At 37.9% G+C, this 12322-nt stretch overlaps 1 protein-coding gene across 1 annotated transcript in view; it reads right to left on the bottom strand.

Moving 5' to 3' along the window:
• The window catches only part of LOC148950549 (transcription factor kayak-like), a 69576-nt gene extending 57513 nt beyond the window's left edge, over positions 1-12063 (bottom strand). Inside the window, exon 1 of the mRNA XM_089092474.1 lies at positions 11966-12063. The gene's annotated coding sequence lies outside the window, so the exon portion shown is untranslated. The remainder of the gene's footprint in view (positions 1-11965) is intronic.
• Positions 12064-12322: the final 259 nt, after the last annotated feature.

Genomic DNA, 12322 nt, shown 5'->3' with positions numbered 1-12322 from the left:
CCCACACTAAACAAAATCGAGACTTATAAAATTGTCATAAAATTGTCATGACTTATAAAATTATAAAATTGTCTGGAAATGTAATTTTATATTCTTCTGGCTCCTCCTTCTCCTAGATTGGACTGCAAGAAAATATATAGCCCAAATTGTACATGTTCTATGCATTTCACCATGCGTTACTCTTTTGTTAAAATGGAATTAATAGCAGAGAAGCAATATCAGTGAAACCAAGAAATAGAAAAATTGCATGGGAAACATATAATTTGGGCTATATGTTTGCACATTTGAGGGTGGGGTGGGGGTACCTCACCCTCCAGTTTTCCAACCAGTTTTTTTTTTTTTTTTTTTTTTTTTTTAAGAAAATCAATTAGCCATTCAATACAGTTTCCAAATTCAATGGTCAAAAAGACTCTACTGATTTAGCAGTCTTTGTATTAGAGCAAAGAAATATTATTCTTTGCTCCTATTTCTAATCAAAAGATGGTTCATATTACCAGATAGGCCTAATACCACTTAAGAAAGATCCACAAGTGTACAAACTTTTGCATAGAGCCTTGGGCTATATCCAATCATTATGTGGGTTAAAGTTGGAACACAGTTATAGTGGAAGCAACTCTGATAATCCAATAAGTACTAACCAAGACTAACCAAACTTTTTGCAATGATCTACTATAATAGTCCAGAACTATCAACAAATTAGGGCATCACCAAGCAGCCTGAGGCCAGGCGGCTTGATGCTGCAGTGAGTTGTTAGTAGTAGCAGTAAAGCTAGGTTCCTGGTGATTCAAAATCATTTGACACGTTGTCTTGTCTTAGGGCAGTATACTTTCAAAATCTGCTGGTCTCTATATTCTTGCATGTAAACCAAATTGAGTTAAATCACCACATTTTGGAGACTAGGCCCCTATTTTGAGACATGGGCTTTGAATCTACTCTACTTTTTACCAGTTGGGATTGTGGATTGACAATCTGTTCATATGTGATGAAATTGAATCGATTATCGATTACATTTTCATTGTTGTACCAGAAAAACATAGCTAGGCATAATATTTAAAGGTTAAGGGTCTGAAAAGCATGAGCATACTTTCATATTTGGTTTTCTTTTGCTTTGCAAGTACTTTGAAATCACTACCTCTGAAAGTAGAGTCAGATACTCTCTTCATAAATAATTTTGTCAGAACCTGGAAAATTGCTGAGCTATTGTAATAAGACTCTCAAAAAAAGGGTCTACAGATCAAATCCTGGCTGAGAATATTGCTTTAAAGCTCTCACTTTCATTCCTACTACACTTCTTGTGCTTGAGAGATTATGTGAAAATATCTATTTACAGCTAGGTTGATTCAAATCACTGCAATTATGACACACCACCAAAATCTTATTACAGCCGAAGATTTTAAAATGCCAGGGGTTCAGTGGATTGAAGGTCTTGGGTCTCCAACACCACATGACCAAACTAATCCAATTACAGATGCCCTCATTGAAAAGTTGCTAACACAGCTGGTAAACTCTCCAACAAAATACAGAGACAATGCAATACCATCCCTTCTAGACTTTATTATTACTAACAACCCAGAAAGAAGCTAATCAATCTAAAAACTACCAGCACTTGGTGCTTGTGATCACCTTTGCATTGCTTCAACACATCTTTTAAGTCAAAAGCCCAATAACAAAGTAATTAAGAAATTTGTTAACTATAAAGGTATTTATAAAGAGCTGCAAGAAACAGAGTGTGAAAAAATTATCATGACTGGCAATATCAAAACACCCCAAGTCAGATAAGCCATAAGCCAGAAGAAAATCCATGCTCCTTCCTCCTTAAAGCTGCAGGCATTACCACATTAAAAGAAAGGAGGGAAAAATTGGTTTGCCTTTTGCCAAATCTGTCATTTTTAATCTCCGTACTGAGGACATTTTCCCTCATTTTTACAACCCATTAGAAGCAATTCCAACCTACTCTCTGATCCATGCATTTACAAAGATGCTCCGGAAGTTTTATCCCCTTTATTCTGGAGCACCTTAATCATTCATGATGTGTTCTGAACATAAATGAATTCCTCCGTCTCTTATTTTAGTTGATGTTGTATGGTCACAATAACTATCCCCACTTTTTATCTATCACCACTTTGTTTTGCCCTTTTGTGGTACTTATTTGAGTTCTATCCGTTTTTTAAGCCAGTCTTTTGTGCAATCCTTTCTTTAATTGTAAATATTTCTTTTTGACATTTTGATTTCAGTTGTTTTCATTTTTACAGTATCTGACTCGGAATACAAATTCAGCTATTTTTTTTTTTCTTTTAGCCTGTGATAGTTGTTAGTCATTACGTATTAACATTTTATCCCCCCATCCCCTTCTGTTTTTGTCCGGTCATTAACTGCATCAAGTTAATTTTAGTTCTTGGACATAGTTTTTTTTTACTAATTTGTGTGAAATTTATATGGACCATTTTTACACTTGATTGGTATTTTTAACTTTTGTCTTGCTCTATCTGTTGTTTTGATTTCTTTTGCCTGACATATGAAGCAAATTCGGCTATAGTAACAGCTTATGATAGCCTTTTGAAAATAAATATTATCTTATCTAAAAGACCACGGAATAAATACCAGAAAAGTGAAAGCAAGAATCACCTTATCAATTACAGACATGCAAAAAATAAACTGAGAAATTTAACACAGAAAGTAGTATTTAAACATGAGAAGTCAAGTAGCCTACATGTGAAGCAAAAGCAACTCCAAATCATTTTGGATGTATGTTTTATCACATAACTCTGAAAGAGAAGCAATCACTGAACTTATCATAGATGGAAACACAACAATTAGCAATCTTGTCCAGATGGGAAGTATCCTAAGCCATAGCGTATCTTCAAACTTTTCAATACCAGTTAGCCTAATGGCCCTAATACAGAATCTGTTCAAAGAGCACACGAAATGCTTAGAGCCAAGATATCACTATCCAATGAATATCAACAACTTAAAACTGTCAACCTAGCAAAAGCTAAGGGCCCCAGAAGGATTCACCCAAGACTTCTAAAAGAAGGGGCAGGTTGCATTGCAGAGCCCCTTGCAAAAGTTTTCAAATATCTACTGAACTGAAATTAGTCCCTGCAGATTGGAAGCTTAACTCCGCCTACTATGTATACGAATGTGTGCATAGTAGTCAGTTCCAAGCCTGGAAAAAGGAGGAGGGTTGGGCTGAGGGTTTGCAACCCAGACCCTGGGGAAAACCAACTGCAACTGAAACGTCAACAATAGCCTCAGATACTTCAACCTCCTTGATGAAGACCCCTGCACACCCCCGGACTCGATTTCTGACTGCAATAGAAACCACCAAAATAGGATTTTGGAATATAAGAATTATGAACCAGATTTGAAGGACCCAACAAGTTCTCAAAGAGATGAAACAGTATTGTCTGGATACACTTGTCCTGAGTGAAGTTAGATGGACAGGAAGCAGACTAGAGAAACTTGTTTATGGATACACTTTGGCTTTTAGTGGAGATCCTGCAACACACCACGCTGGAGCCGGAGTTTTGACGTTACCTAGCGCGTCGAAGGCAATGGTGAGCTGAACCCCATAAACGAACGTTTATTGGTGGTCTGATGTATCTCAAACCACATCAAACTTACCATCATTGCCTGCTATGCTTCCACAAATGAAGCCGGCAAAGATGAAAAAGACAAACTCTATGAAATGTTACATGCGGTTACCAAACATTTGCCCAGACATGATATTCCCTGCGTTGTGGGTGACTTCAAAGCCAAAATTGGAGCAGACTGTCAGTATTGCCCAGAAGCCATGGGCCCACATGGTATAGGAGTTATCACCGCAAACGGAGCGCTTCTTGTAGAGTACGTGCTGAGCAAAAACTTGATCATAGGTGGCACATTGTTCGAGCATAAGTCAATCCACAAATACTCCTGAGTGTCCCCAGATGGTTGGACAAAAAACCAAATCCACCATTTCCTAATTTCAATATGTTGGAGAAGCAGCTTATTTGACGTACATGCTTTTCGAGGAGCTGACGTTAATTCAGACCATATATTGATGATTGATGAAATACAAATTAAGTTGAAAGCTCAAAAGAAGAGAAAGTGACCAGTACCTATAGGCTGTTTGACACCAACAAACTGAAAGACTGAGACTTAAGAAAGTATTTATGTATTTCTCTGAAAAACTGATTTAATGCCTTGAATCTAACAGATTAAACTGGCAATCATTGTGCAAAAGATATCTGGTTGATAATCAAAAATATCTACCATGATCCCACCAAGGCAAGTCTTGGATAAGAAAAGAAAGAAGGAGGAATGTATATCAGACAAAACCTGGAAATTCATTGAACAGCGCAAGGAATCAAAGAGAGATATCCTGAATGCATCAAGGCCTGAAGATAAAGACTGTCTGCAGCTTCACTATAAAGAAAGTAGACAAAAGAAGGATATCCCATTTTGAAAATATACTTAATTGTCCTCCACCCAACGACCAAGAAACTGTATCTGATGTCCCGTTTTTACAAATTGACGTAAGTGCTGATCCTCGTAGAAGCAGCTGTCAAAAAGATTAAAAATGGCTGTGCATTGGGAGTCGATGGGATAACAGCAGAGATGCTAAAGACATCCCTTCGAGCCTGCTTAATTGTATGGACTGCTCTCCTAGAAGCAGTTTGGAGCATGGATAAAAGGTCCCACGTTATTAGACTAGAGGTATTCTAGTCAAACTGTTTAAGAAGGGAGATACTCTTAACTGTGACAACTGGAGGGGGATCAACCTGATTTCAGTGCCAAGTAAACTCTTGGCCACAATTATATTGTAGTGTTTGAGAGCCGCTCTTGACTCACATCTAAGGGAAGAAAAAACATAGGTTCCAACCTGGTAGATCATGCTCTGACCTTATTGTTATCCTCAGACTTATGGGGCAAGAGTCAAGAGAATGGAATAAAAAGCTGTATCTGCTCTTCATTTATTTTGAAAAAGCATTCAACTCCACCAATCGCGATGTTTTATGGAAGATTCTGAAATTTTATGGAGTACCTAATAAACTAGTCTGAATAATATTGGCCCTCTGCAAAGAGAGCAAATGTTGTGTCTGAACGAAAATGGGGAGACAAGATTCTTCAAGATTCTCTCTGGGGTGAAACAGGGATGTATGTTATCCCTGTTCCTATTCGTCCTAGTAATTGATTATGTCCTACAACAAGCATCAGGCTTTGGTGTAAAAGTCAGTGGCCAGCAGCTCACAGACTTGGACTTTGCAGACAATGCAGTACTTCTACAAGAGGCGAAGCAACGTTTGTAGCTACTACTTGACACCATAGCAGACAAGGCTGATAAAGTGGGACTAATAGTAAATATTGGTAAATCAAAGAGCATGGCCACATCCAACTCACCTATGATCCTTAAATGCAATTAATTAAATAAACTTTTTCCACAAAATAAGTTTTTCAAAGAAAAGTAAAGATCTCCATTAAACCAAAAATGAACAAAAATAGAATCAAATAATCTACGAAACATACAACTACCACAAATCAATATCAATAAATTAATGAAACCCAAAACAAGCAGAAATTAATATGGATAGGGTTCTAAACCACATGCTTTCTAAAAGCCAGAATATAAATTGTACTTTACTGAAAAAAATCAAATGAATTTACTGAAAAAAAATATGCATTTTCAGTTTAATATACATATGCTGATATTTATTCCTTAAAACCTTAATTAATTTTTGATTTCTTAAAGTTATAAAAGTGAAAACATTTAAAATATTTTTTTCAGTAAAGTACAGATTATATTCTGGCTCTTAGAAAGCATGGGGTTTAGAACCCTATTCATATTAATTTCTGCTCGTTTTGAGTTTGACTGTTATTTATTCTAATTTCTGTTTGTACTGATTTGTGGTAGTTGTATGCTAGGTAGATTATTTGATTCTATTTTCTTTCATTTTTGGTTTAATGAAGTTCTTTACTGTTTTTTTGAAAAACTTATTTTGTGGAAAAAGTATTTTAAAATAATTTCTGTCCGTTTAATATTGACATAATCTTCTTTCAGGGAGAAAGAGTGAGCCTCTTCTAAAGTTAAACAACAATCCCTTCCATAAAAACCTTAAATACCCCCTGGGCATAACTTACAACCCTTGCCCCTAATCTCTGGGGTTTATTTCGACCCCCAAAGCCTTTTCATTTGATATTTAGACTATTTTGAATATAATGGCTATCTCAAATTTCTATTGGATGCATTTCGGGACAATATGACGTGTGAGGACGGGGAGGGGGGAGGGGAGGGGTAGCTGCCCTCAGATCACTTTGGCTCTCAAAAAGAGCACTAGAGTGTCTGATTACCAATCCAATAATCCTCCTCCAAAGTTTATATGACCACGCTTTCTAGAAAAACCTTCTATGTCCCCAGGGCATAACTTACAACCCTTGTGCTGAGGGCTGCGGGGATTTTTTATCCTCAAAAATATAATTTACAGACCTTTCTGATACGCTGAACAAAATGGCCATCTCAAAATTTTGATTGGCAGTGTTTGGGTAAATGATAAGCATGGGGGGGTCATTTGCCCTCTGATCACTTTCGACTAATAAAAAGCCACTAATCCTCTCAATTTCCAATCGAATGAGCCCTTTTTGAAGCTGTTACGACAACACTTTCTATAAAAACGTTATATGCCCCAAGGGCACAACTTAGGACCCTTGTCCAGAGGGTTATGGGGGGGGGAGGGTTGTCATCCTCAAAGACATAATTTCTAGATCTTTCAACTACGTTGAACAAAATGGCCAAGATTGGAAATGTTTGGGGAAATGATGGGCATGGGGCGGGGGTGATTCTCCCTCCGATTACTTTCGACTATTAAAAAGGACAACAGCCCTCTCAATTTCCAGTCCAATGACCCCTTTTTGAAGTTTCTACAACACTTTCTAGGAAATATTATATGCCCCCAGTGCATAACTTACAATCTTAGCCCTGAGGGCTGTAGGGGGTTTGTCATACTCAATAACATAATTTCCGGAGCCTTTAACTACGTTCAACAAAATGGCTATATCAAAATGCTGATCGGAAGTGTTTGGGGAAATGATGGGTGTGGGGGGGGGGGGTATTCACTCTTCAATAGCTTTTGACTATTAATAAGGGCACTAGCCATCCCATTCCCATTTGAATGAGCCCTTTTTTAAGTTTCTATGACAATGCATTCTATAAAAATCTTATATGCCCCAGGACATAAATTACAACCCTTGCCCTGAGGACTGTGGGGGGAGTGTCCTCCTCAAAAACATAATTTCTAGGTTAGGGTTAGTTGCCCTTCAATTACTTTCAACTATTAAAAAGGACACTAGCCCTTCCGATTTCCATTTGAATGAGCCCTTTTTGAAGTTTCTATGACAACACTTTCTATAAATACCTTATATGCCCCAAGGGCATAATTTACAACCGGTACCCTGAGGGTTGTGGGGGGGGGGGGGTGTTGTCATTATTAAAGACCTAATTTCTTTAACTCTCAACTACGTTGAAAAAATGCTTATCTCAAAATTTTGATTGGATGTTGTTGAGGAAAAGGTAGGCACGAGAGAGCAGTCATTTGATCTCCAATCACTTTCAACTATTAAAACGGGCACTACCCCTTTCAATTTCCAATTGAACGAGCCCTTTTTGAAGTTTCTATGACAACACTTTCTATAAAAAAAAACCTTATATGCCCCAAGGGCATAACTTACAACCCTTGCCCTGAGGGGTGTGTGTGTGTGGGGGGGGTCATCCTCAAAGACATAATTTCCAAAACTTTTAACTGCGTTGAACAAAATGCATATCTCAAAATTTTGATTGCATGTGTTTGGGGAAATGGTGGGCGTGAGAGGGGTGTTAGTTGCCCTCCAATCACTTTCGACTATTAAAAAGGGCACTAGCCCTTTCAATATCCAATTGAACGAGCCCTTTTTTAAGTTTCTAAGACAACGCTTTCTATAAAAACCTTATATGCCCCCAGGGGAAAACTTACAACCCTTACCCTGAGGGTGTGGGGGGTTTGTCATCCTCAAATACATAATTTCCAGAACTTTCAAATACATTGAACAAAAATACTATCTCAAAATAATGATTGGATGTGTTTGGGAAAATGGTGGGCGTGAGAGGGAGGTAAGTTGCCCTCCAATCACTTTTGACTATTAAAGAGGGCACTAGCCCTTTGAATTTCCAATCAAATGAGCCTTTTTGAAGTTTCTACAACAATGCTTTCAAGAGAAGCCTTATATGCCCCAAGGCATAAATTACAACCCGTGCCCTGAGGACTGTGGGGGAGTGTCCTCCTCAAATACATAATTTCTAGATCTTTTGACTACGTTGAACAAAATGACCATCTCAAAATTTTTATGGGATGTGTTTGGTAAAATGGTGGGCATGGAAGGGATGTTAGCTGCCTTCAAATCACTTTCAACTATTAAAAAGGGCACAAGCCCTTCCAATTTCCAATCAAATGAGCCCTTTTCCAAATTTCTATGACAAGTCCTTTGATACAAAGTGCCCTGGTCTAAGACCAACTAAAAAAAAAAAAAAAAATAGTACATTGTGTCAACATTGTTCTTTACTTAGGCAGTGCTGTTGCGCTGCCTAGGATAGAAAAGCAATCAAACAAGCCCAGGGGTTCAAATATATTGGAAGTTGGATCAAATATGATGGCAGAATAGTCAACAAGATAAAAAGGAGAATTAGACAAGCAACATCAGCATTCAACAAACTGAAACCAGTATGGTGAAGCAAAAATACTCTTTGCATCTAAAGCTCCATCTGTTGAATAGCAAAATCATGTCCATTCTCCTTTGTGGAAGTGAATGCTGGAAGCTGAATGTCCAGCTGGAAAAACGTATCCTAACATTTGAAAATGTTTGCCTCAGAAGAATTCTTAACAGATCATGGCAGGACAGGGTCACAAACATAGTGGTCTGCAGATGAACAGGTCAACCACCAGTCACTGATCTCCTGAAGCAGAGAATATGAACCTATCTTTGTCATGTCCTCTGAATGCCAGAAGACTGTCTTCCAGATTCTGTCTACAAGTGGCAATCCAAGAGTGGGCAAAAAAGAGGGTGACCAAAAAAAACCTCCAATGACAGAACAACAAAGACCTGCAGAGTGATGAGCTGTCATTACAACCACAGAGGGAGGACGTCACGGCTGATGCTCTGCTCCGAGACATCTGGCAAGGCTTTGTTGATGCCCTTTGTGCCACACCTGGCCCTGTAGGAACTAAGGTAAGGTAAGATTGGAAATCCACAAATATGATGCTAATCTTCAAAAAAGGTGACAAAAAAGGCAAAGAATTATAGACCAATTAGCCTAAGATCTGTTGTCTCAGAGATTTTAAAAGGGATAATCAATAATACTATCAATGAACACCTAACAAATTGCTGGTTAATGGACATGCCTATAGAAAAGGTTGATCCATGGAGACTAACCTCATTCAGTCTTACAACATAGTGACCAAGTTGATGGAGGAAGGTATCCATGTAAACATAGTGTCACTTGACCAAGCAAAATCTTTTCATAAAGTTGTGCACTGCTACCTCACTAAGAAACTTAGAGCCTAAAAAGTTAATCCTGATACAATTGAACAGATTATCAGTTTTCTTAGTGGAAGAACACAGCATATAGTCCTGTATGATGAAGATGGGATACCATTGCATTAAGATCCACTGCATGTCCTCAGAAGGGTCCCACATGGCACAAAGCTTGGACCCAACCTGTTAAGCCTGTACATTAATGGTTCAGCCGCTTTAGTTTCCAATAACGTGATTCTCTTTGTAGATGACACTAAACTGACCAGACCTCCAGAGGATGAACAATGTGCTGTATCAATACAAACAGACCTTAATGCCTGTGGAACTGGTGCAAGTAGTGGGGCCTGGAATTTAATGCAGATAAAGTCTTTCATATTGGTCCAAGAGATTCATACCACAAATATTCCATGCTGTCCTGCACATGTACAAGTTCAATACTTGAAAATGTCAAAGAAGAGCATGAACTTGGTGTTCTAACAGATATTACATTAAAGTTCCATGGATATGTTCAGTACCAAGTTTCAGGAGTCAACATGGTGCTTGGACTGACGAAAAGAGCTATCATCACTAGAAAACCTAAAATTATAAAGAAGCTGTACATATTATTAGTACATCCAAAAGTTGAATTTCAGTCAACAGTTGCCTACCCCTACTATGAAACAGACAAACCTGCACTGGAGAGGATTTAAAGGAAAGCTACTAGTTTCCCAAGCAACATCAAAAACCTGCATTATGAGGAACAACTAAAGAAGCTGAATCTGTCAACTTTATACCTACAGGAGAAAGTGTAGAGACATAATAATGAAGAAGAATTTTTTGGATGCAGGAAATGCCATTTTCTCTCCAGCTGAATCAAACACCATCAGCAGACACTCAAAGAAGTTACAATAGTTTACTCATGGACACCATGAAGGATACAACTTCTTTCCTGCCTGAGGCATCCCTTTGTGGACCCCACTAAGAGAAGCAACAGTATAGGACAAAATTAATCAAATTGTTCAAGAAGTCAGTGGACAGAGACCATGGGGGACTCCAGCCCCCCTGGATGAATGATTTTGCCTTATATTTTTGTTTTGAGATTTCTATTAGGCCTATAAAGCATTGGAAGTGCTGATTAGACCAGGTAAGCGCGCCTAAAATTCAGCTTATGGGTGCCCATGACAGAGACATATGGTGCCATGACTGGAGACATATGGAGTGGAAGTTTAGCTGGGATGCCCCTGAGTCTACCCAAAGAAAGTAGCACCACAAAATTGCATCCTCAATCTAAATATAACATCCATTTGCATCACAAATGAACTTTACTCCCATATTAGCCATGTGGTGGATGTCTGATAGTAAGCCTACTAGGCCTAAACTAGTCTACTCTTATGTTATTATAAGCTAGCTTAGTTTTTACTTCAGAAGAGGCCATGCACAAAGGTGTTGTGAACTGGTCTCTTTCTTCAAAAAAAATTGGGTATTAGTCTACTGTTAGGGCAATTCATATAAAATCCTGAAAACAAATTTAACAAACCCTAAAATACTTCCCCACATCATTCCCAAAAGCACTTCAGTTTAGTTTCCCATCCTAGCCCCTGACATAAAGTGCAAATATGTAGCCTAAATTTCCCATGCATTTTTTTATTTTATTGTTGCTACTTCTTGGTGTTAGGCTAAATCTATTTGAACAAGAGTAACACATGGTAAAATTGATGGAACAAACACAATTTTGGCTTTATATTTGCACATGATGGGGCGAGTATAGCCTACTAAACTAAAGTGCTTTTGGGGATTGCATAGAGGCTATGAAAGTATTTCAAGATTTTTTTAAGTCTATTTCTGGATTTTTCAATGTTTCCTATTAAGCAGGCCTAACTGTAGGCTAATACCAAAAACTATTTTAAGCCTAGCCCCCAATACCCCCAGAAATAAGTTTGTAGGCATCATGACATAGGGTAGCTTAGGCCTACAGTATTTGGACTAGCCTAGTCTTATACCAAAATTGTTTTCAGCTTCACAACTTTGCTCAATCCCAATTTATAAGGTTTTAAAGATATGCAAATACATTTCCTAAATTTTGAAAATAAACTATTTATATGTCTTAAAATTCTGCTCAAATAACTGAAATTGCATTTTCAGAGCTAAAACCAGAGAAAAAGAAACTGATAACTGAAAATTAAGGTAAAATGTTGTTTTGTCAAAATTTCAATGGGTATAGACCTGTCATGTAGGCAAATTTCACGACCCTTTAGAGGGAGAAGGAGTGGAGGTAGGTACTTCAAAATACCTTCCCGGGACATACTTTAGCCTGTAGACCCATCCCTGAAAGTCTCATTGTCCTAACCTAACCCCTTCCCAAGATAGCCAAAAGTAGCTAAAGTAGAATTTTACCAATAAAGCAAATACAGACACTGACTTTCACAAACAAAAAAAGATGACTCACTTGAATGTGGTTTGCCAGCTCAGTTATTACTCAGAAAATTATTTTGTAAAAGAAAACACCTTATGAGTCAGAATGACTACACGCAGCATGAAATCTTGTTGATGATGATTGGAGCAGCACTGACGTCATTTCTATTTTAAAATTTGTATTGCTACCATCTTTAATAGTTACTTTAAACTGCAAAGATGGCATTTGTAAGGCTTAAGTCTGTAGAAGAGAATTGTCTGAACGGTAAAATAAGAATAATTGACAGGCTCCAGATGAAGAAACTAATATCACGGGCCATAGAGTTTATTGCAACTAATTCTCTTAGGCTTGTCACTAGAAAATGCCTCTGATGGGTTGAAAGTGATGTCA

The sequence above is a fragment of the Artemia sp. Qi Xiang Cuo genome, chromosome 7 (genome assembly GCF_049724085.1).
Source record: "Artemia sp. Qi Xiang Cuo chromosome 7, ASM4972408v1, whole genome shotgun sequence".
Taxonomy (NCBI): domain Eukaryota; kingdom Metazoa; phylum Arthropoda; class Branchiopoda; order Anostraca; family Artemiidae; genus Artemia; species Artemia sp. Qi Xiang Cuo.
The sequence above is the reverse complement of the archived record's forward strand: the minus strand, read 5'-3'. Positions and strand labels throughout refer to the sequence as shown.